The sequence below is a fragment of the Temnothorax americanus genome, unplaced genomic scaffold (assembly GCF_048541705.1).
Source record: "Temnothorax americanus isolate GAGA-0224 unplaced genomic scaffold, ASM4854170v1 Scaffold14, whole genome shotgun sequence".
Classification (NCBI taxonomy): Eukaryota; Metazoa; Arthropoda; class Insecta; order Hymenoptera; family Formicidae; genus Temnothorax; species Temnothorax americanus.
In genome coordinates, this window is record NW_027509275.1 from 427,382 (window position 1) to 453,579 (window position 26,198).

General features: G+C 45.9%; 1 long non-coding RNA gene across 2 annotated transcripts in view; it reads left to right on the forward strand.

Annotated features, from left to right (window-relative positions):
- Positions 1-26,198, forward strand: part of LOC143894610 (uncharacterized) — a 279,902-nt gene that overhangs the window by 115,092 nt on the left and 138,612 nt on the right. For both annotated transcript variants that reach the window (XR_013256131.1, XR_013256130.1), the window contains exon 4: positions 12,021-12,048. This is a non-coding gene — a long non-coding RNA (uncharacterized LOC143894610). The remainder of the gene's footprint in view (positions 1-12,020; positions 12,049-26,198) is intronic.

A 26,198-nucleotide genomic window follows, 5' to 3' on the forward strand; every position in this document is an offset into this window, starting at 1 on the left:
AACGATTCCGCTGGAGATATATGTATATCTAAGATCTCTCTCTCCCGATTTTCTCGATGCGTGCTACACGGGAATATTTGAGACGGGAATGCACCGAGCATTGTGTGCTACAGCGCGCACATAAAATCAAACTACGTCTAACGATATTGGGCAAGCCGTATCACCGATGCAAGCAAACACGTCGTAAATTGAAGTGAAAGTAAAAATTTACATATACTATATATATTATAAGCGCGTATAATAAGCGATATCAACGATACTCGATGGGAAACGATCGCCGAGATGATCGCGTCGCGCTGTTTCGCCGTTTGTCTCTTCCGCAACTTTCGCGGCGTGATGGCGTGGTTCGCGGGGGCGAAAACGCCGACGCGATGCGACATGATGCGCGGGGCCCGCGGGGGTGAGAGAGAGGACGAGGTGTGCCGCGCGCGCCGTTGTGATTGACAGGAGGCAATATGGCTGTGCGAAGGCTCCCTTTTGCTCTTTGTCGGCCGCGTTACGCAAGCTGTTGCACCCGCATCTGCGCATTCATGCAAAGTCAAACCGTCCGCCCGTCCACTCTCATCCATCCGTCCGCACGTCCGTTCGTACGTCTCTCGTCTCTCGTCTCCGATAATCGCTCTCGCACGGTGCACCCGGGGCTGCTGCTGCATTTTTTCGTTCGCCCAGCAGTTCGCGCGGCACAGCAGCGGAGTATCGATTCCCCGGGGTACAAGCCGGCTTCAAAGGTATATTCGGGCCGGCCGGAATACTTCTGAGCCGGCTTGATATTGAAATACTACCGAACACTATCGAAACACCATCGACTGCTATGGAAATAACGATAAACGAAAAAGGACAGATCCTGCGGGAGGCGCAATAAAAAAAAAGAGAGGAAAAACAATCCCGTGAAAACGGGGCAGCGCGCAAGTAAAATAAACTAGCGCGCGCGGCCGGCGCGAATGCAAAAGCGTTTCTATTTTTACGAAGTACGAAACTTTACTCGCGCAAAATGCCAGACGTCCGTTGCCGCCCCGTCCATCGCCGAAAGCTCGACTCTGTCCGACCTTTTATGGAAAAAAACACGTGTGTGATGTATTTTAAATATGGCGTATTTCGATACCTCAATAAACGTCGGGAAAGTATAAATATTCTGATTGTCAGGATAATCGCTTATTTTTACCTCCGCCCGGTTTTATCTCGTATCTCGTATTTCCTTTCCCGTTGTTGCCGCGAGATACACTCGGACGCGGGAGCACCGCGCGCTAGCCAGTTCGTACTTCGAAATTACGATGATAGATCATTTTGATATACGAGGGCTCGCGCGGGTAAAAGTTTACCTCTCTATGCGGCGTGCGATCGAATATGCGCGAAAATATCTTCCGGCGATGAAATCACGCCGGATCGGACATGCAACGGTCGTTATTCTTGGCAGCATCGAGAGCGGATCTCGCAGATGTGCGTTTTGCAAGAGAGGACTGATTCACTCTGCTTTTCGCCGCATCCATACAGATGCGGATGTTTCCATTTTCCGTGCTGCGGATTCTAGAGTGACGGGAGACGCGAGTAAACGAAGGAAAAAATAGAGAGAGAGCGAGAAAGAGAGAGAAGAAATGCAGGTCGTATGAGATGACGAGAATAAGAAAGGTTGTTGAGGTTGGGACCAGTGACGAGGAGACGGACTTTAGAATTATTCTGAAAAGAAGGCAGCGCCGTCTTGATTGACATCTCTATGGGGCCACTATAAAGGTATACTAAAGTGGAATGAGCACAAGAGGGGCCCGCTCGTAACTCGCGAATAAATGCGATTTGAGGAGAACGGAGGGAGGCAGCAGAAATAGAGAGATCTATTCACAAGGTCGGCCGAGTTCCAACGACCGGGAAGGGAAATATTCACAGCGAGAAAATGCCACCCACGCCGCCGCGCCGCCACCCTTGGAAACTCATCCCACCGTTCGATGAATGGAGACGTTTCTTAGAATGGCGATGGCATGCGACAGAATTTCCGGGTTCTCTCGTACGGGCTTAACTGCGGTAATTTCTTCCGGAGCGCGGCGCACTATTATTAAAAATCCTACGATTGGTATTACATACCGCGCCCGTGCGCGGGTGCGTATGTTGTTGCCATTAGTGTACCTACAACATTATTTAAATAAATATTCATCAATGTATTAATATCAAATTAATCTTACCGTTACGCATTGGTTCTTCATATTTATATAACGATATATTTATTAAAACTAAAATAATAATATACCTATATTAACAATATTCTTACGTTAGTCTACTCTCATTCTCGCTATTTAATTGTGTTACTTCTACAAAGTATAGCTCCTTTATAACAGTTTTTGAAACAACTCACAAAATATCTTTCTCTCCTTGCGACTTGACCGTCCATGGTTGGAGTCTCGTTAACACTCGGGAACGTAGGATTAATTAATTGTACGACGCTACGCGTTAGCCTGTTGGAGAGCGGTAGGTGGTAATGAATGAAGGTGATACAGGTATCCCGGACACACTTGTAATCGTTAAACGGTAATCGCCGTGGGCCGTTCGTCGCGGAACGAAATAAGACATCACGAGCAGGTGGCCTGCCACGCTCGCTCGCGTGTACGCATATACGTATGTATTCGTAGATACGCGTACGTACCCCCGCTATTCTTTCGTGCACTTCACGTCGTGACGTTTCACTTTTCTCAATCGCTGGATCCATTATTATATGCGCTCCATTGCGTCCTCTTCCCGTTGCCTCCCTGGTCGCGTCTCTTCTTCCTCTTTCTCCTCTTTCTTCTTCCTCTTGTCCACAAATGAAAATGTTCGGCCAGATCTCCGGGCGCGCACAATCGGAGACTCCGACACAAATATTTTCTGTGAGCGCTGAATCGCGCGCTATTACGATGGGCCCCCATAAATCATGGCGCTCAGGGTGGTCAGGTTGCACGGCCGGTTCCGAGCGAGCTCGATGAATCTCGCTATCGCGTTGCGAAACGCGTCTTTTTCAAGGTATGAACTTTATTAAATATATGCGTGGTCATTATAAATCATCAGCGTAAAATGCTGTAGCAATAATTGACGACTTAGTTGAAAATTAGTCGACAGTAAAGATATTGTTCTTTTTAAAAAAAATGACAAACTTTACTCGTCTCTTGCAACAATACGCGTTACAAGAGACGAAAATATAAGTTTGTATTAGATCGACAAGAATATATACGTCGATCTCTGATCGGCGTAGCAACGATAATGGCCATTTCCGGCGGAATGGCCGCTGGAGCAATTTAACTTTACGAGAATTGCATTGGTCGAATTACACCGAGAACACCTCGCAGAACCGCGAGCGAGATCCAATGAAAGCGAGGGACTGAAACGGTCATTCCTAAAGAAGCTTTTAGCATTTCGTGAACCCTTTAAAAGTAGCTCGAACAATTTAAACGTAAATTTCGAAGATTGATTTTCTAGTTGAAAAGTTTTCTATATAGATGTCTTAAGCACATGTATCGCAGATTCTTGAATTGACTGTCGCAGTTCTCGATTAAAATAAAAGCAAGATTGCGTCGCGCGAGTTCCCGTGCGAAAACATATAGTGAAGAATGTTTCGTTGAAAGAGGAATCTTTTCCGCTTCGTCGAGGCGCCTCAACAAAGAAGGATTCAGTTCTTTCTTACACATATAATTCAGAGTGCTTCCTCCAGACGTTATGGGAGAATCCCGCGGCAGAAGGAGTCATCATCATCGTTTCCCCGGCCTCCCGCTCGGAAACGTTTACGCCGTGTCCTGTTCACGGCAACAAAAGGTCTCATTGTGGTAACGGTCACAACAGATCGTCCCCCGCTGTGTCACATCGCATTCAGTTTCGTCACGAAGCCGGTAGAGAAACGTGGCTTTTACGGGCAATTATTTCTTCCCGCTGCAATACCGTGACTCCGAATCTACTGTGGCCGTAAGCAATGACGTTGCCACAAACGCGAGGGACGCACTCGTGCTGAGAACGTTGCTGCTACCTGCTCCGCTCGTCGTGATTTTGGAAGTGGGAAATTCGATTTTACTACCACTCGTATCTCTCCGTGTAACAAAGTGAGAAACTGTCGCGACGACGCAACATGGTCCTGTATAGCGATCTGTTGCGGGATAATGCACATATATGAAAGCGTATCATGTATTAATTTACATACTTGTTTATATGCTTAAAATACACTTGAGTTACTCTTGTTCCTTTTGTTGTGCGGAGTATTGTTTTTGGTTATACAATTTATTTACGGATAAAAATGTTGTGCGTTTCTTCATCTGCATTTGACACGTTTTCACTGTCGTGTTCGAGTTCAACGCACGTCCTTTCTCCCGACTCACTCTTTGACTAGTATCGCGCAGAACGAAAAGCCGGTGGACCGTTTCTACGCGGGTAGGACCAGCCATCTGTCAAAAAGTCAAAATATACGAAGGGTCCGCCATTGTGCCGTGGATTCTGCGGGATTGCTACTTAGCGTTCTCGTATATATACCCGGTGTCGGCTATTATGAGCCCCGGCCTAGCTCGCCTGTTTTGTAGAACATCTGTATCCCGTGATGTCCTACTGATTTCTGTTCGTGTCCTGATGCCCTTCATCTCACCCAAGAGAGAAGGGAGAGGGGGAAAAAATTGGGAGCTCTCGGGTGTAGAACTAGCGTGACAAAATCGCTTGTATCGGGTTATAGTCGGGTTTGATTTGCGCGCGTCAATATACCGCGGCACAATGGCACAAGATAATGTGTTACGAGCTCGGCGTGGATTCGCCGGAAAAGTCGGCTGAGAAATACGCGTACGGGGGACTGCATTGTACCCCGACAAATCGGGGCCCGTCGTCACACGCACTTCCACGGCGTAAACCCGATTTCACGGCGACAATTTCACGCGTGTCCCATGGATAGAAATTATAATCTCGCGGAACCGACATACGTTGAAAATAGGTGGATTTTGCATGATATTTCAAAAAAAAAAAAAAAAAGAAAACGATGGCAAGCAATTGAAACGAGATGTTTATCCTTCTTCTGTCATTACGGATCTGCGAAACGTTACACGCACGCACGCATACATTTGCAAAGTTACGACGAAGTGTGCACGACAATGTCGCCTGTGCAATAATTGTTGTTTGAGAACTCGTCCGTGTTCTGTTTTTAATCGAGGTTGATCTTGGAATGGATACCCCGGTGATGCGGGGGAGTTTCACTCAGTCGGCTATAACCCAATTTTATGTCCCTTCGGTTTCCGCTACGAGCGAACAAATTCAACCGGGTGGGGATAATTACCGATTAAAGAGATTAAATCCTGCGGGGTATCGATTCCGCCGGCCTATAATCGAGCTCGAAGGAGGCCTTCGTTAGGACGACGGAGACGAAGGCGGGCGAGCGAGCTGCGACGAGCGAGAGGAGGAGTGATCGGAGAAGGACGGACGGCGGAGCGGAACTCGCCTTTGTTTCTGATTTGAGGGGCATCCTTACGAACGGGTTAGCCGCACCAGTGATCACCGACGCTAATTACAGCGGATCAGCTCGGGCGAGTTTAAAACTCATTCCCCCTTTTAAGCGGCGCGCGAAAGGGGCTTCCCCCGCCTGGTTGCTGAATGGCCGCTCGGGATGACACGAAAGTGCTCCAACATGGCGTCTTATCTGATTTCATTGTATGAAAACCGCGGGGAAATGCGAAACTTCACTCTGACTTCCGTCGTTTCCTCTACTTTACTCGATTACGAGAGCGTCCTCGCCAATTACATCGATTAAGATCGAATACGAATGTCGAAAATAAAAGAAAACGCTTTCCTTTTCCTCGACGAGAAAGATTTTTTTGACGACACAGGCAAAGTAATATGTCCCTTCACCTGTCGTCTCCATCACCTAGTAAAAATACCTATATACATGACAGCGATGCACAACAATGGAGGAGAATGTGGAGGAAAGTGATGACAGAGGGTGTATATCGTTGGCAAAGACGTTAAATCAACATTTTTATAAACTGCTTAGTATTCATAGGCTCGCAGGTGGAAACCGCCTATAAAACGGAAAACGAGAGGGTTCGATCTTCGCGCGGACGAGGTAAAATGGCACCCCCTACATCGTATTCCGCGTGAGACCGTGGCGGCCATAATTTTACAGCGATGACATTGTCGTCGTTCGTAGAGAACGGATAGCGTATACCAAATAAAACTAGATGAAAGCTTAAATTGCTCCCTTATCTGCCAGTATAACCATCCGAAGGGAAATTCTCATATTTTTTAATTTAAAAAGGAAATATAGATAGAGATTATGGATATAGAGATTATGGGTGCTTTCAACACGAGTATTATTTTAAATTATGATTATGATTTCTAGTGACGCATGTGTTCATTTCCTTCGCGGACCAACAAAATATTGACTAACGATAGCCATTGATATTCAACATAAAATTTGCATTGGTCGCACATATACGCATCGCGAATTCCCGAGTTTTTGACAGCGACAGGCAGATCGCAGCCTACTCAGATTTGAGGCTAAAGGGAGACTAAAGGGTAGCAGCGCGGGAGGGGGAGGAGGGGATGTGGGAGGAGGCCGCCGATGGCGGTGGGTTAGGGTAAAACAATCACGCAGGGCTCATGCATGTTAATGCGTTGTTAGGGGCGCGTGAGAGAATCGGGGTTGCCTAGGATTGAATGCCCAATATCAGCGAACCGCCCTCGAAGCCCATACCGTTTTCCTCGATTCGCTCAGGAACCAATATCAATCTCGTCGTCTCTCTCCCGTGCATGCTATCACGCAAAAGCGCCCGGTGATTGTAACTTCCCCGTTTGGTACAGCTCGCTTGTTCGTTACATTTTCATTTTATTTCTCCTCTACCGGGAGGACGCCCGCTCGTAGAAATTATTTCTAAATGCAAATTACCGTTTCCACGGCGAGCTTTGCGAGCCAAGTATAAGCCGTTTCGCGCTCTCGCGTGTATTAAAAGATGCGTCAATGTTGGCGTCCGCTTTTATCGTATCGATATATGTCTTTCGCAGATGAAGTTTGGACAAACATTCGATCCGCGCGCAAAACTTTCCGCAAAAATACGCCGTATGTATCGTGGAACGGTCGCAGAATTTATACCCGTGGCGCGCGTCTACGACGGCAGATACTCCGCTTCGTGAAAATCTGCCGCTTCGAAAATTTGCATGCTAATTTATTGAAGCTCGCGTGTTAAGTATACGCGAGCACGAAATAAGTAGCTCATTATTTTAAGAACTCGACCTTTAACACTCCGGGAGCTTATTATACTCCCGAGTACTTAAGGTGCAAAAACACATCGGCGAAGGGGAAGGAGGAGGTGGTTGGGGTCGGGTAGAGAGAGTTAAGGAAACTACCAACTACGAAGGCAGTTGATACGAAACTAGTTTCGCGGCCTAGGATACACGTAGAGACTACATAGGATGCGGCGAGGGGGGTCAGGGCGGAGGTTTGACTGTTTGCCCTTCGAATGGAAGTTTTGGGGGTTGAGGGTGGCCGTTCGTGGAGTGGAGTGGTACTTACCAAATCGACACGGGGCCAACTCAATACATCAAAGACCTTATACCCAGCGGCCCTGGTTATATGGACTACTCGCCTAGCTCCGTACTACCGGCGATGTCCATACATAATCATGGACCGTCTTTGTCCCTCGAAATTGATTTATTATTCAAAGTGACGCGTGTTTCACAATGTGTATTTACCACGATACGGTTTCGGGGACGAAACACGTCGTGGGGCACGTAGACCACCTTTGTAGCGATCTACACACGTGTACAATAAGAGATAATAGGGCTTGCTTGCCCGGCTGATATATATACATAAATTTTTTTGTGACTTTGTAGCACGCGGAATATTGAGAAAAGTAATTTTTATCCATGTCTTTCATCACTCTCCGATCCGATTATATCTCCGTAATTTTAAACCAGACGTTAGACATTAGCGAATAATCTCAGTCAACTAAAAATAAAAGGTGTAATGAAAATAAAAATTTATTTTTGCTACCGTCTGGTTCATATGATACACAAATATCTCTTACGTGAGTAATAATAATAATCTTGTCTTGATATACGCGTAAAGGATCTTTCGATCTTAAAATTATATCTCCAATATCTAAGATGTCACAATCGCGAGACGGTATTAGATTCGATCGTTTGATGAGTGTACCACAAATCGCGTGTTCGTTGCGGTGGTAAGGAAGAGCTTGCTGCTCGGGAGCCAGTGAAAATATTGACAGAAAACAGCCGTCCGAAGTTAATTAAACTCGCCGAGCTGTGTTGCCCGGGTACCTTCGTCGCGCCGGCATACACTTCGAGTAGTAATTTCCTGATTGTGTGTGCGTGGATCACGACGACCGAACGAAGTGGACAAACAGCACGAGTTTCCCCAGTGGTACGTGTTTCTAACCCGAAATTGTGTCTTTCAACGCTGTGTCCACACTGTACTTTCGCCGTACATCGCCGAGCCTTTGCCCGATTAATCCTCGTCGTAGAGTCGGTGTCGTCTTCGATCGATCAGCTAAACAGTTAATCTCAGTATTAATTCGTGGCGGTCAGTAAGATCAAAATTCTATATCCGTATAATCGATCTGAAACATTCTGCCGCGAATATGTTGAATTGCGAAAATAACAGCGTTCTTCAGAGGGATAATAACGAACGGCTGGAATGTTATAGATGACATTCCAGCGTCGACGCCGAGCGAATTCTTTATGCCGCCGCGCCGTATTACACATGGTCGCGCTGCACATATCGAGAGGCAAAACCCTTTTGACTTATCACGCCACTCGCCGCGTCACGTGTCGTCGGATTTAAAGCGTATCGTCGCCCGGCACTTGCCGCGCACGAATCTTGTAAAGTAACGCCGCGTCATGCTCGCCCTTTCTCGTCCAGAGGAGTCACGTTGAAACGGGTCCAGTCTCTTCCAGACGTAGAGGCATATCCTCTTTTTCCTCTCGCGCTGTCCGCTCCTTTTAGTCCTCCATCTCCCTTTCTTTCTCTATCTCTCCCTGGTCCGACGTGTTTGCCCTCTCCCAGGATTCCTGTCTCTCAGGTTGGCTTATAATCCTGAGATATGAGCGCGTATTATATGGAATAGTAAGTTGCGAGGGGCTGCCGGAGGATGCGCGGAGCGCCAATGGGGAACGGCGTGTGAACTCCGGCGCATATAACCCCGAGGAACATGTATATTCCTAGATATCCGCTTGGAGGCTAACGCAGGAAAGGGCAGATTATCGGTGAAATCTAAATCAAGATCAGACCTTTTGGACTTCCGAGCAACCGGATAACAACTTTAAAGGCTGCTCGGTATGTACCGACGTTAACCGCCGTTGCTCCGGATTTATGGTATCGTTCCACGAAATTTTACGAAATATATTCACGATGGATTTGTGCAGTTGTCTAATTATTCTACCTCGCTGAGTCATTATTTATATATTAAATCTAGAATTTTAATTTTGGAATTGAGCAACGTTGTTGTAAAAGCTTGAGGCAGACACGAATGTAGGGACTGCTACCGCGTGTATTTCGCATCGGATGACGTCAATATTAATGCACGCTTTGGATACGTCGTTTATAAAGTAAGATCCTCTATTCAGTTCTTCTCGTATCTGGCGAATATCTCGCGAAACCGAAGTCGATATTAGGGACGCGAGCCGCGGTGGGCCGTTGCCGGGCTTCCTCGTGCTCTTAGTCAACGTTTGATTTTGTATGCGCACCCGGCGAGAGAGCCCGGGAGAGATAGAGTCAAGACGGTAGGCAGATGACGCAGTCAGATAAGACCGTTCTTAGGCTTAGTTCAGGAACTAACGCGGCTACCGTGCTGCGTCTTTTCTCGCGCACAGATCGAGGGACCACCCCAAGGGTCGCGGGCGAAGAGAATGGGGCCCGCCGCTTCTCCGACGGGAGAGGGAGCCTCCTCTAGGATTTCATCCGGGAGTCCTCAGGGTATCGCGTGTAACTGGAATTATCACCGTACAATGGGCGAAATCCCTCCATTTCCGACCGCTTGCTTCTTCATCAACCGCAGCGATCTTGCTGCGAGAATGATTTAGATGCAGAGCGAGAGAAGAAAAGAGAAAGAGAAAGAGAGCCGATATGTGCCAGCAAGAAGTCGTAGAACGACCGGAAGAAAGTCGCGACGGCGTGGATTTACATTGTTGTTGTTGTTGTTGTTGTTGTTGTACGGCCCGACGTCGACCAAGGAGGCAACCAGTAGCACAAAGAGTACCGTATCACGATGGATCAAAGGCCGCGAGTAAAAGAAAGAGAGAGAGAGAGAGAGAGAGAGAGAGAGAGAGAGAGAGAGAAAGAGAGGAGATAGGGAAAGACAGAAAAAGAGAAATAGACAGAGAGGCGGATAGTGCGAAGGGGTGGAACGAGTGTAGGACGAGCGAAACGAGGGTGGGATGTGTCGGGCTCATAACTCATAAGCTGAGGAACCCCACCCCCCCCCCTAAATCTTTGCGAAACACACTGGCTTTGACGTTTAGCCCGGGCGAAGAACCGTTGTTACATTATGCAGCAGCAGAACAGCAGCAGTGGCGGCAGAAGCGGCAGCAACGCCTTTCACGGAGACGAAACGAGAGAGAAAACTCGAGGGAGCGTGGAGGAAGGAATGCGGCAGGAAAGGAGGAAAGGATGAGATGCCGGGATGGATAAATCCTTTTTCGTCGGACGGACAATAAAGCGCTACCATGCCGCTACGCGCACACGGCGAAATGGGAGAGTCCGATGCTGATGCCGACTGAATTAGATCGCCGTATCGTGCCCCATTCACGGCTGTGATCCACGGCGACCACGCGCGAATACGATATCATTTCTCGCAGGTGTGTTCCCGGTATTCCACCGTGCCGGTCCTTTCGCGAACGAGAAGGATTTTGTACGCTCTGATGCGATTAGAAAGGATCGAGGGATATTCTTTTAGAATGATATCATTTTTTTAAATTTGCCTGCACAGCGGGACGCTATTGTACATGGATTCAATTCTTTTACAAGAGCAAAGCGATAGATATATGTCGGAATAGATATATGTGCAGTCATTTATTGTGAATTTGTTTTAAATGTACACTTTTTTTAAATATACTTTGAGATACATTTTTTAAATATTGTGAACCGTAATCATGATAATTTTATTGACTTTTTAGAATAATTTGCATTTCTAAGGAAGTAAAAGTCAAATTTTACGCTATCGCGTCTCTTAATGTCTTAAAAAAATTTTTTTGCTTTAAAAAATATGTTTACATCATATTCTGATACTTGATTAGATAATCTGTGCAAATAAAGAGAAGTGTGTTAGATTATACGCATATTATTTTGATTATAAGACACTGGGGGAGCCGGCAATCCTGCAGAAAACCAAGTCCGGCATAATGTTTCGATTTCTCTGAGGTAGTATCTTCTCCTGCGGCATTCGTTGTTTCCTCCCGGTTTGACCCGCGGGCCCGCCGGGTTAGATTCCTGTGCGGTGCCCTCGCGTACACAATGCGAGTTATTGTGCAGCATCCGCGGGTTCGTACGAGCAGCGGCTGTCCACCGCTGGCGCCGGCGGCCAGCTTGGTCCCCAAGTCGCATAAATCGTGTCGAGAGTTGCGATCGGGACTCGCCGGGCCCCAAGTGGAGTCTTATCCTTCCCGCGTTCTCGTATGTTAAGTCTCGCAATAGTGGACACCTGATTATTAGCTCTTTTAAAAATGAAAAAAAAAACATTTTTTTTAAGAAGGAAATAATGGTTTATTTTTCCAGAGAAGCGTTCTCTTTTCTGTACCGTCTCGTTTATAAAAGTATGTATTTTGCAAAAAATGTACTTAACGCAAGACTACCGCGTTTCTTGATCTTTTGAAAAAAAAAAGTTTACGTTGTATTTTGACCGCGTTTCTCTATACAAACTAATTTGCAAACTGTATCATTGGGCGAAAACTGAGAATTGCAATCAGAATTGACCGATATTACGTTGTTTATATTTGTGACGCGGATAAGACAGTATCATTTATATTGAGCATTTACATTTATCATGTTATTTACATTTAATTCTTGCTCTTATTAAGATCGATTTTTGTTTCAGATCCTTGGCTTTTGCAGCGATGCGACCAGTAAGTGGCACTCCCACTCTTTTAATTTTTTATAAAATAATTTGACATTGCATTAATTAGGTAATCTGTGTGAACAAAAAGAAGTGTAGATTATACATCTCCTGTTTTAAGAGGCTTGATCCTTTGGGTGGGTAATCTATAGGAACTTATCGCGCGCGATCGTGATAGACGGATACTCAATTTAAGGACGGGCGGTATAGCACCGCCGTTAAACGTATAGCAGCTTGACGATCCATTAACCGTAACCGATGAATGTCCGCTAATTAAGGCTATTTATATCGGTAAAATGGGGGAAACGAATAGTCCGACCCTCCTCCTCTTCCTCCATCCGCGTATCGCCGTAACCGCTCTATTCCTCACCGCGGCGCAACTGCCTAAGGGCGGAAACTGGAAAGTTGCCATATTGATGAGGGCGGGCAGGCGGACGGGCGAGCAGAAGAGAGTTCGACAAAAAAAGCAAGAGATTATCTCCCGGTTTTCACGCGCGGCAGAGCGAGCAGGGGAGAGAGGCAGCGCGCACGGTAGGTGAAAGTCTACGGTCGCGCTTCGTTCGCGATTATCTTATAAAAATTCACAGGCCGCGAGGTACTACTGCGTGTTACTATGGAAACTAGAGCTCGCGAAGCTCTCTCGTTGCTGACATCCTCACAGGGATAGAAAAGGAGCTCACGGAAGCTATCGTACTTACTAAAACCTTTATGAAAAAAAAAGAATGAAAAGACTTTTATATCTTACGTTGGTCGGATATCTGCGAAAAATGCCTTCAGTTTTCCGTGGTTTACGTCGAATGGAATCGCTAGAGATTTGCACCGCTGATATCGATATTTGACTTTCTCATAAAGTTTACGAAAATTGTATTTTGTATCGATTATAACTAATAGGATGTTTCGAGATATTTGTCTAAAAAAGTAACTACGATTTTTTTAACAAGATAGTGCAATTCGCTTAGTTATCGATATTAATCCAAGATAATCCATCGGGTTGCGAACGCAGCTGTAAATATTTCTCGCTCGTTCATCCACTCTAACGATAAAACTCGTACCGTGCATTTCTGAAATATATGTCTTCCTTCTCTTTTCGTCCCTCGGATCATATTCTTACCTCCTCGATGTAGCCCTACCCTAACCAGATCCGGAAATCGATATTCGAATGATTTTCGAGTGAGCCGCGTTGAAGGTGGAGCCGCGCGGTATCGATAAGGGGCAATAGTCGGAGGAAACGGTCGAAAGGTAAAGGCAAGTGGTGGCGAAGTCGCTGGAGTGGGAGGGAATTGAACAAACGGTAAGGGAAAGATGAGGGCGAGGAGGTCTCTCGCCCGTCAGATAATATACTTCACGAAGTACGCTCGTCAAACACAAGCGCGAGCAAGCGGAGCCCGGATATATTAGAGGAAGCATCTCCATAAAAGTTGGAGCCCAGCAGCGAGTCAACATTCCCTCGCATAAGAAAGAGAGAGAGGGGGGAGGGAGAGAGAAAGAAATAGGAAGAGAGAGAGAGAGAGAGAGAGAGAGAGAGAGAGAGAGAGAGAGAGAGAGAGGTGACCGAGGAGAAACGAGGAGCTGTCGGGAGTAGGAGCAGAATCGCTCCTTTTTCCGCTCGAAACGTGGGAGCTCCGAGGAGGGATGACGAGGAAGCGTCTTGCGGCAGCAATCACCGATATTGAGGGTTTCATTTCGTCCCTACGACGGTAAAAGCCCAGAAGTGGTGGTAGGAAGGCGGAGGGTAGTAGCTCGATGAAAGCAGTGAAAGAAGAGGGGGGAGGGATGCATGACTCTCGGATCGAGGATTTCAAGTTGGTCCAGAAGAGTACATGCTACCGGATGCGCGGTACCACCTCTGTAACTTTATTCCTTGTTTCGACGATGTTGCGGATTTTGGCTGAAAGAAGAAATAGAATATAATAGAAAAGAACTTCCTTGACGAGAAATTTGTTAACTCCAAGACACAGACGGAATTACAAATATATTCTAAATCTATCACTAAATTAATACACAATTATTATGTATGCATTTAATATTTGTATCATTTTTTCGATTTTTAATATTCAATATTTTAAGTTAGTCACGTTTTGTGTTCAAAAGAACATTTCGCTGGATTTTATCTAATAATTAGATATATCAATCGGGCAATGGCTCTCTAGATAAAGTCGAGAAATCGAGCGCGAGATACTCGAACCCATTCGGGCAACGTTAATCCCGAAGTAAGGAGTGTTTAGTCCTGCAAACGAGATTAACGTACTCCCGTCGCGACAGATGGATAGTTTCTGTCTTTCTCTCCTCTCTCTCTCTCTATCTCTCTATCTTTCTCGGCAAATCACCGGATTCCTTCGGTCGCGCAAGACCAGCTTCGCGCTTCGTGCACAGCCAGTGCTCCCTTAATCCGTATTCATCAGTAGTTATAGGCATCCACGGACGCGGAGGTAAGAGGCTAATCCGGCTCATCCGCGCTCAACTGTGAGATGCCCGCGCCTTCACGGTTCTGGGTCATCTCTGAAATGCGTTGTGCGCGTTTTGCAGAGTCTTCTGAAATAGCGAGTCGGACCGTGCTCGCGAAGGGTTGATCTCGGTAACTACGGAGTCTCTGACGAACCTCTCCGTAGCCGTATGGAAAATAGCGAAGTCTCTGAACGCGCGCAAAAGATTTCGCGAGAGATTGATTACATAGTGAATGCAAAATGATGTGTTTTGAGAGAGATCGACGTGTGATGTCGATCGCTGATAGAATATTATTCGCGAGAGATAATACCGCACGGAGGGTGGAAGTTAAGTGAACTTATCTATCGGCGAAAGATAAACCGGTCGCTCGCCGGCAGACGATGTCGAATGGCAGATGGTTTCGCACGGGTGTGCGTTTCCCTCTGGATATTTGTATCCGGCTGCAGGCGCGAGAGAGGGGTGCGTGAGAGGAGCGAACAGCAGCGAGAGACAGAGCGAGAGGAGGGCGTCGCGACGCGGACGAGGCGAGGCGAAGCGGAGGCGTCGTGCCGATAAATCAAATTGACTGGTGCGACGTCGAGCGCAGCCAGAGTCCGAGCCCTTGCCTCCTCCCCTCTGCCCCCCATCACTCTCTCTTTTTCTCTCCACTTTCTCTCTATCTTTCTCTATCTTTCTGTTTCTCTCTCTCTCTCTCTCTCTCTCTCTCTCTCTCTCTCTCTCTCTCTCTCTCTCTCTCTCTCTCTCTTTTTCTCCGAACCTCTACATTCGCCCCGACAGAACGGCGACCGTCCATATACAACGTGTCCAATCGCAAATCCCTTTAATTCGTTCCTTGCAGTATAAGTTTAATCCGAATTAAACTGCACGGGACGGCACATAAATTCGACCCTTGGCCGAGCATTAAAAGGTACGGCGCTCTCTGGCGGGGTCAGCCGCGCGCTATTCTGCATTAAGTGCTTCGCGTACAACGCGCCGAGTATCGCGGAGCCATGAAATCGCATCGTTTCACGTCATACAGTTATTGTTCGTAATGTCACGATTTTCCGCGATATAAAGTTGAATTAATGTTAGAAACTGGCGTTGCAATATCGAGCTCATGAAAAGATACTGATAAATGTAGCGGTGTATATCTCAAAATGTTTTGTGTCCCTTATACACACACCTTTTAAAAATAAGACATGCAAAATAAGCAATATTCCTTGACATTTCGACAATTCATCGAATTTGTTTCTTAGAAGTTACTACAAACGATTTTTGATGAACGGTAACGATAACGCGTAAATTTCGACGAATTGTGAAACACCAGTTCATTGATGGAGCGTCGACGAAGCGGCACGTCGACGGATTTCCAAGAAATCCGCTGACGTTCTTGAAAACGATCAAGTTGCGTTACACAGGAAGTACAAGTTTCTGCATTAATACACGGGGCCAAACTCAGGAAACAGGAAGCGGCGTTGCGAAACGTTGTCAGTATTTGCATTTCGATGTAGTAAGCAGTAGTCGGAAACTCTCGCGTCCCTCTCATTGACACCAGGCGATAATCAGATACGTTAATATAAACTTTTTAGATTATTCTAAATGTTAAATGATAATTTAAATAACTCATAAGCCGAATGAAATTACATGACGTTATGATCAAAGGAATGAAATTTATTCTGAATCATGCGAATGGGTATAATTACTTTAATCAAGACGAAATTTTTTGGTACGTTCTGACGACGACGTGTGAAGAGTGATCATTAAACAATGTCACGTGCCGTGGCGTCGCGAATGCGACGTAATGAGGGAGACACGCGCGTATCGCAATTCGTGAACAGATCGCGAGGGTTCGGGGGACGCGTCCGCGTTGACGACCATCGATACCGCTAGGGTGACTCGCCCGCCCTTTGTGCACTTTATGGGTTTGACATTACGTTATGATTATTCACGGGGTTACTGTGTTTTATTACCGACACTGGTTTCAGATGCGTTGCACGCGTCACGCGTGATGACCGACTTACGTGACACATTGCGGCTCGTTTCACATTAAGCACAATGTTAGTATTGGGCTGTACGCGTAAGTCAAATTTTGTTAACGTTTTATTATCATTTTACGAACGAAGAGTATCGTTTCTTTCTATGTAATATTTAGAACTTAATGGTGTGGAATGCGGACTTTGAACACTTTCCTAAAATAATTAAGATGTAATCGGATCTCTCTCTCTCTCCCTCTCGCTTTTCATCATATCACGGTTATTTAAAACTCGACATTTTTTTTCAGAATGCCCAGAATAGCTGATATATGATAACAAATTTTGTTTTAACCGGTTTTTGGCATCAGGAATCAACTTTGATATTACATAAATACGTCAGCTATATATCATTACGTCCGACCCTCGATTGTCTAAAAGCTCATGCTTCCAATTTGGTAGCATCAGCAGGAATATTGGTATCATATAGCAGGTACAAGCAATAAATACGGGAGGCCGATCATATCAAACCCGCGAGTCCGGCATAGCTGAACTCATTCGTCGCATATCTATAGTATCCGGCCATCGATATGAGATATCTCCGGGAGTCCGATTATCCACATAAGTCGGTTAACGTCTATTGCCGCCATACCTCATGGAACTTCGTGACATACCACGTAGCTTTCCCCAAGTAAGGCGATCCTCTTGTTTCATGATGAATTCCTGCGGTTCTTCTCACTAGGGATACTCCATCGTGAGATTTTTCCGCGAATTCTATCTTGTGGGTCTGTAAATATACCATTCGTTATTAATAATACTGCTAAGAGTGATTTATTGCTAATTATTTTTGCATAGAATTTTTATATAAAATAGAAGGGGAGAGAGAGAGAGAAGAAGATTTATTTGTAATTAGTTTTATTTATAATTTATTTTACAACAGGATATTACATTTTACTATTATAAATTTTTTTATACATTACTATTAAAAAAATAATTGACATATCTCAATCCTTCATGAATTATTTACAAGTATTAAATATATATACTGGACAGATGAGGAATATATATATGGTATATGTACATCGTTAACTCTTGTATTATTAATGATTTTATCTACGGAGACCAGCTCGCGAAATATCATGACATAAATCGGTCATCTGTAATTATCTAACGCGCGCTAGTACTTTCTCTCTTGCGTTTTTTAAATATTTGACACGGGATACAAAATCATAAGGGGATCATCCATGTAGTTGCGAGTGTTACATTTATTATTTGTCGACAAGTACAAAATATTACGATCCGAGAACGCCGCGCTCTCTCTCTCTCTCTTTGTCTTTCTCGTTTCCTCTCTCGCGTTCTCTCTCTCTCTCTCTCTCTCTCTCTCTCTCTCTCTCTCTCTCTCTCTCGCCTCTTCGTCTTCGTCCTCGTTTGGCAATCAACCAAAAGTTTCCTAACGACGTGGCGCGCCGGTGAACTTCGCCGCGGGTTTTCGAAGCTACAACCGTGAAAGTCTTCGACCTCTGTTACCGACAGCACGAGATAAATTTCGTCGTTGTCGTAAGAACATACGTCTCGCAGCGTGGGTTCATCTGGAAACAACGATGTAGATGTAGCCTTTCGTTTCTCCGCTCGACGACGTCCATCAATACCGCGGTAATCCATGGTTCTTGTCGAACTCTCGACCACGTTCCGGAGATGCCTTGTCGATTAAACCGTTTTTACGTTGAAAAGTCCGCTGTATCGTGGGGCAAATGAAAATGGCGTGTGAAGACTAGTTACACTCGCGAAGCAACTGACTACGAATTTATCTTTGATGAAACGCGCAGCTTTAGCGATATTACTTCTATTAAGAGGTAATATTTTCACAGAGAACACGAGCATATAAGGCAGGCTATTAATTTTCTACATCGATATTTCTTGATACACTATCGTGCTCCGTCTTCGGAGAATTTAGCAAGGTTTCGTTTAGTAATGCTACCTGATACATAAGCTCGTATATCTTAAACGGCATCGTTACGCATTATAAGCATGGTAACAAAATAACTAAGAATTTGCCAAGCACAACAAAGTTACACGGTACATTACACACGGTACGAGGTATTCTATTATATATAATCCAGCGGGATTATCACAACCAAGAATATCCGTAAATAGTTTATATGAAATATTATTATTGATTATAGGAAAATGTATATTTTGAATAGGAAATGACAGTAATAGAAGTGCCAAGATAAAAAGAATTTTTATTCCGATTTCAAACAGATATTATTCTCAGGTGCAATCGTTATTTTTACGATTCAAGCTCTGACGAGATATCGAATTTAACTGCGACTGGCCGCATCTATAGAAATATACTTGGGTTTTTTTTTCTAATTTTTTTATTGTCCCTTTAATCATGAGAGGATATACGCGCAAGCTTATACAATGAGAACGCAGGTACACAATGAGATCGCAGGGACGAAGGAAAAGCAGAAGAGAGGAAGAGAGAGAAAGAGAAAAAGATGAAAATAAGGGGTCGGAGGTCAGTCGTATTAATATCGCATATCGGACAGCCATGGTAGCCCCCCTGAAGCCGTTCGCCAAGCCGATATGAAATCATCGTGTCAGGCGTGGGAGTGCTTCGCAAATAGTAGGGCATAATTGGAATCCATCCGGCGAAGCGTGGGTGCACTCCAATCAATCGGCCGCGACGCTTTCTTTTATCGGTGGCGTCATCGGTAGTTTCGGGGAGGGCATGGCAGCTGTTGGTCAGAAATGGAACGTGAGGCAGAGAGACGTGCGAAAAGGCGCCCTCGTTTAAGTTCAGGCTCTCTTAATTACAATCGCGAAACACGGATCCGGCATGTGCCATAACATAAAATAAATTATGAAAACGCTTAAAAGAAAGCAATACACGGTTGGACCTGCATACGAGTAACGATCAATCACCGAGCTAAACGAGCCTCTTCGCGAGATCATGGCGACCATGTGCGTACGCAGACATTCCAGCGAGCGAAAGATTTCGCGGAAAGAATTAGAACGTACGCCCAACGAGTCACACATGTTCTTGGCCGGAGAGAGAGATTCCTTTTCTGCTTGGGACGTGATATTCGTCTCTTTCGAACAAATCGCAGATATTCCGAAGTTGGGTAGCCGTTCTCTCTCTCTTTCTCTCTTTCTCTCTCTCTCTCTCTCTCTCTCTCTCTCTCTCTTCTCTCTTTCTCATAATTTCCTGCTTTCTCAGCAATTTCCAAAATTAATAGCCGACTAAGTGGCGGTTAAATTATTGCCTCGTAAATATCTGCGCGCCCTCGCCGCGGATCCCGTTTCCGTTTCTATCTATACGACGAGGGTGCAAAGGTCCCCAATTGTATTCCCGCCGACATTTCTCTTCTCCACTCACGCATGTCGCAGGTCGATCTTGATCTCGACCGTATCAGTCGGTATCGTGTACAAACTAACGTGACTTCCCCCTTCGACGAGTATGCTATTTTATCAAATAATCCAACTTAACGACTCCGAAGGTTAAATATTCGTCAATACGTCATGTATATATACTATATGCGATTACGCGCCACAGCCGAACGGAATAATATTTAAAATCCGCTCGGCATTCACGCGGCGAGCACACGGTAGGCTCTCTGAAAGGAAAACCATTTATTATCTTTCTGTCAGGAGGGTCCCCGATTACGCCGCATCGGCAGGAATGGTAACGAGCGCAGCAATTACCGTACTTTTTTCATAGAGCGATAGCGAGAGACGCCAGAAAGCCAGGCGTCTTGGCAGAACAATGGGCCAATGCTTCGAGCTTGCACTTGCTATATTGAGATAATTCTCCATCTCTGGCACGTAGCCGAGGTTTCTGTGGTCTGACATTTTCTTACCGCGGCGAAATGTGATAACTCTAACAATTATATACCTTACCTCCGTTTTCGAAGACAAGTGTGGACGTTAGAGAGTCTTCCGCTTACTCTTGACGAGTACGATTTATGATTCGACGTCTCATCTTATTAGATTAATGGTACCACTCTCTCTCGCGGTAGTCGATACATTATTTAATCAAAAAACAAAATTACATAGATGACCATCACGGTTTCAGACAGGTAAATGGATAAGATATTTGTTAATTACGTCTCCACACATAGATCCTAAACAATTTCCAGAGAATGATGTCAGTCAACAATTAATGGTGATCAGTGTGGAATTCAATTAAAAGATTGAAGATCCGAAAACTCACACGAGCTCGCATGCGAGTCATATCACAATGAATCGGCTCAGACACCCGATGCGCCTTGGCGCGGTCCCTCCCGCGGTATTCCCCACGGCCATTTTCTTACGGCGCCGCGTCAGACGATAATTCCAACAATTAGATCGCGGCTATACGTTACGTGCTTTTTCCGCGGCGAGGATGGCCAGGAGGAAAGCAGAGGGGGTTAGTCGGTGATACCGACAGGGGGATGAGGAACATGGCCGCATGGGCTAAGCGTCTCCACCTTTTTATTGTGAGCGCCAGAGGCAGAAGGCAGAATGTCTGTCCATTGCGCGCGCGTGCGTATATGTATATGTATATATAGGTGTGTGTGTGTGTGTGTGTGTGTGTGTGTGTGTGTTTGTGTGTGCGTGCGTGTGTGCGCGCGCGCGCAAAACTGAGAAAGAATAAGAGGGAAAGAGACGGAACGGGAGAAACGCGGGTGTAGAATGAGAACGGACGAATGAGAGGACAAGGAGAAAGAGAGAAGGGAGAGCGAGAGGAGAGAATTCTGCGGAGAAGGCTCTCTCAACCACCTTCTGACTGGCTGGCTGGTTGGTTACGGAACAGTCCTCCTGCATGCACACTTATTCTACTCGTTGTGCAGCGGTAGTCGCGTTTATTTATCGGCGGTTGCTGCTGAGTGGCGCTAGCGCGGCATTTTAATTGCGCTCTTATACCACCACCGGGCCCTCCAGGGCCGCTGCGGTCCTTCCCCGAGGTTCCCATCCCCCAGGTTTGTTCCGTGAGCATTCCTGATATCTCGAGTATATTATCGCGTATTTCGAAACATCTTTCCATTTTCCTCGTCGTCACATAACGACATTGTTTACAAAAACATCAATCTGATTTTTGTGGACTTATTTCAATCACGTTGAAATAACCACCCAAAAAAGAAAGAATTAAAAGAGAAAGAGATGAGAAAAGGGAGATTATCTGCAAATAATACGATTTGTGTCAATCATTTTCTTTGTTAGGCAAGATCTATAAGCCCAGGGACCAGGGTGAGAAACATATTTCAGTAATAAGAAGCGAGTTACAAAGGGCTATAGGGAACTAACGATGACAAACTGCGTATGTATTGAGTAAATTAAACTAGCGCACCACCGCAAGACACAACATTTTTATATAATTGCTCCCCTGATACGTTCGTCCTGCTATACGTTCTCGTATCTCTTATGAAGCGACCATCTTTCATCCGGGCCAAGTGTAGTTGCGTGTACGTGTACGGTCCCTTTCGTTCTTCTCCGCCGCCCGCTTGCATTCGTGTTCGTCGCGCGTAACCACCGTGCACGCGTGTGCTCGTCCTCACGTGCCTCCCCGAAGACCCATGTCCGGCGTATTTCAGCCCGGGTTATCATCGCCAGATCTACAGGGACTACGCGAGAAATTATTTATTAGCGCGGGACACCTCCTTCGTCACCCCCGAGGGAAACGGAGCTCTTCCGCGCGAGGCGCGTCGTAAAAAAGATTAACGAGCGTCTGACCAACCCCGCTGACGCGACGGGAGCTGCGCGGCGGCGCGGCGGAAAGAAGGAACGCGCGAAATCACGCCGGAAGATGCCCCGGCCGCGGGTGATGAGGAAGATGCCCGCCGAGCCGGAAGACGCGCGTTAATCACGATTTGCAAACGCGATCAAGCCAATCAACATTCCATTCGTACAAACCGGACCTCTAGACCGATGATACATCGCTTCCTGCGCTTTATTAATTGTAGGACGCCGAATAATAATCACTTTAGATGTTTAATCTTTAATATTGTCTTTGATGATGATTGCTTAACATCAAAGAGATTATGTTTTTCAATGTACCATTTCGCCGCAAGCTCAGCGAGAAAGCGTGTCTAAACACACAATGGCTGGAAAGGCCGAAAAAAAAGGATGAGAGGCGAAAAGGTGTTTCATCTTGTGGACGCGCGTTATATCTTCGTCATGAGTAGAGAAGAGAAGCTTCAGACGAGTGTGTAACACCGATCGAAATAATAACGATACAGATCTTCGATTCTCACCGAGAGCTAACTGGTTTGATTGTTTAAATCGTTTAAAACGCGCCGTGTTCCGTTTGCGAGCCCGTCAATCTCGGTGAAAGCGCCATTATTGCCGTTCGATCCTGGAAGGAAGAATTCTGCCAAGAAAATATTTGTCGGGCGTGTCCGGCATCGTGTATAAACAGATCGGCGTCGATGGAAATGCGATTGTGCCAGACAGGTACTGAGAAAGATGCGTGGTAGTTTCCGCCGCGACCCTCGGAACTGCTGCGGCTTCTCGGTTACCTGTCCGGCCGACAGAAGAATTTTCCTCTATCCCTTCTATCGCCTCTCGCACCTCGAGTCTCTCCTCGAAAGGAGAGAGGAAGAGAAAGAGAGAAAGAAAGAAAGAGAGAGAGAGAGAGAGAGAGAGAAGCAATCAAAAGCCGCTCTCGTACGACACCGCGGCTGCTCTCGCTGAATAATTCAGCAGGTGTCGTCCGCGAGAGTTTTGCCGGATTTGTAGCGCGACCGCGCGCCATTCTCTCGATGTTAGCAGAAAAGGCGAGCGGCGCGTATGGAAACCCGAGATGCGTTTGTGGCATTTGATTATTATGATTTATTTCCGATCGCGAAATCGCAATCTATCGAATCAATTTTGATAAATTGAGGAAATAATAAGATGGAAGTAAAATTTGTACATGTAATTTTTGCGCCCTGAGCGGGCATTGTTCTCGGAAATAATGGCGATGCAAGTGTTTCATTTTAGCGATCAGTTGAACGAGAGCAATGTTGTTAATACTGAACGTTTCACGTTAAGTGCGTTGACTTACTCTCCATTCGACACGCTCCATTTACGCCTTTTTACTTCTCTCTCAGGTTCCGTCCTATATTAAATTCTCTATCAATATCACGAGACACGAGTCGTCATTTCTTCCACTCGCTAATACATATTTATGCAAATATCACTCGACATCAATCAAAGTATAAACAAGCGTCCGCTGGACTATTAGTCAGCGTATGCAGCCTGCAGCCCTTATTATCGCGCTTGACTTCGATACAGCTCGTTACTCCCGTCACGCCTTATGTACCGCGTAAAATCCGGCGCGCGGTTCGCACGAGTACCGAAAGCCGTATACTCGGAATACAATCGTATCTCGCGCAGCCAGACCGCCGCGTAATTTTCGCACACGCCCGTGCCGCCGCTGCCGCCGCGCCGCCGATGTGCATACGTCGAATTGGAAATGCACGCGTGCATCAGGTTTCGACGCGAAACGCGGGAGTCTGTGCCGCCTCCGCCGTTTATAACTGTAACACATTTGCATTCTCTCCGCTACCGTTACGCATTCTCCGACGCGAATCATCGCATCTGCATAAATATTCGCGGAGGTGGAAGAGAAGTCTCGGGGATCACCCGAGGAACGGGAGAGAAAATCGGGCAGCTTCCGCGACGAGAGGCTTAATTTTTATTAAATACGTTTATGATGCTATATACCCGGCGCTTAATGGACGTACCGCATATACAGATTCTCGGAAGGCAGTGCTTCGATCTCTCCACTTGTCGGAACGATCTTCTCGACGAGGCATTAAAAGAGGCTTCCCGGCCGCGTAGCGTCACGGACTCCGATATGCAGGTGTCGATATGACTAAGCGCTGATTAGCGGCAAACGGACGGGAATAAAACGGCCGGAAATATCATACCGTTTAGATTTCGCCAATCTCCCCCTTGACTTCTAGGAAAATCAACTCGACAGTTCTCGTTTGATCTACTTAGATAATCGAGGACTTTTAAATCGTAAGATATTAAAATAGTCGGGGGAAACAAAAATATTTAAGCAACGACGACAAATTTTCAAGATATGGAAGATAGTCTTTTGAAGATTGAGATTTCACTCGCATAAAGTGATCCTAGATAACACCGTTAACTTGATTTACGAGTATGCAATAAAAAAAACACTTGTTTATGTACATATATCAAGAAAGATTAATCGATAAGACTCTCTTGATGACTTTATTTCTTTTCTATTAAATAAAAGTATACATTATAGAAGTCACCGTGAAAATATTCCTCACACATCTCGCTGCTCATTGAAGTAATTTATAGCGCGAATTTATTGCCCAACGATTTATCGCGATTTTATGATTCACTATATCGTACTTTGCGAAAGCAAAGATTGATTTTACTGACAGAAATAAAGCGGGGTGTTGAAAGTTATCCTGATTAATTAAAGATTGACTGTCCTTGTCCTTTCAGGGAATATTCCGGATTAATTATCAAATGGTCATCGTCAATCTCATTATACGCATACCGTACGCGTGTATCGATGCGTTACGGCCTATCCGCCGCTTACTTAAGTGATGCCCTTTCTTCCCAAAGTAGATCCCGAAGGCGAAGGAAGACGGGAAGGCCGTCGCCGATGGCACGGCGAACGGGGAGGGCGGGTTTTAACACGGCGAGGCCTTCTTCCCCTCGCGGTTCTTAGTTGGTCCGCGCGAACGAGGGTGATGTCACCGTGCCTGTTCGATCCGCTATCGCGAATTTTAATGATGGTGCAAATGTCTCGAACGAACCGGCGTTATATTATCTCGGGGAGTTTAGGCCGGATGCGGGGCCGCCCACGCTTAAGCTTGGGACGACGAGCCACCATTCCTCGCCGCTACGCCGACTATACTATATACCAGCTCCTTGGTGCTTCACGCCTCTATGGAATTTCGGTCTTTGTCTCTCGGCAAAACGGTTTCCGTTCTGTCGCGGCGCGGCTCGGCGCGGCGACCCCGCAGGCGGAACGCAAAAAAAAAAATTCGGGACGAACGGACCCCGGTGTGCGACGATGCCTCCGCCGTGGCAGTCTCATGTTGCCTGTCAATAGCCGCAATTTATTACTTCTCTGAGTTCGCGTCGGTTAACAAACTGGTATGAAATCGCGACGTAATGCGTGTTGTAATCCGCGCGAATCTCTTATAAATGAGGAGACACCTAAATTTATCGTCGTGTATTTTTACTATCAATTTTACGCCAGCATGAGAAAATAATTAATTTGCATGACGATCGTTTTTGTAAAAGCTCTAGGCAAAGAGGCAAGATATAAAACGGATGTAAATGAAAATCATTAATGTCGATATAGCATGACAAGCGAAGTTAAATTTCAGACGATCATGGCGATGCACGAAAGTGTGAATGAAAGAAGCGGAGAGATCCTTGCCCACGATCAGCACAGCTCCCGGCGAGAAAACGACGATGAGAGGTCGCTTCTATCACGCGATTCCACCGACTACTTCGTAAATTTCAATTTATACGCGTGTTCGGTCGTTTTGCTCGGCCGTTTAAGAACCACGCAAACGGCACCACTAACGCGCGGACGAAAAGCAGGTGATCTCTCTCGTGTCCCGAAATGCAACGAGACATGCACATTAGAATATCAGATCGAGACGTGATCCGACAGGCGAGTCTAATCAGCCGAATTTATTATCCAATCAGTTTTATGTACGATTGCCGAAAATTTCAAACAATTGCCTTGGAAAAAGAGAGCAAGAATTGATTTAAAAGGCCGAAGATCTGATTCATAGTCAGA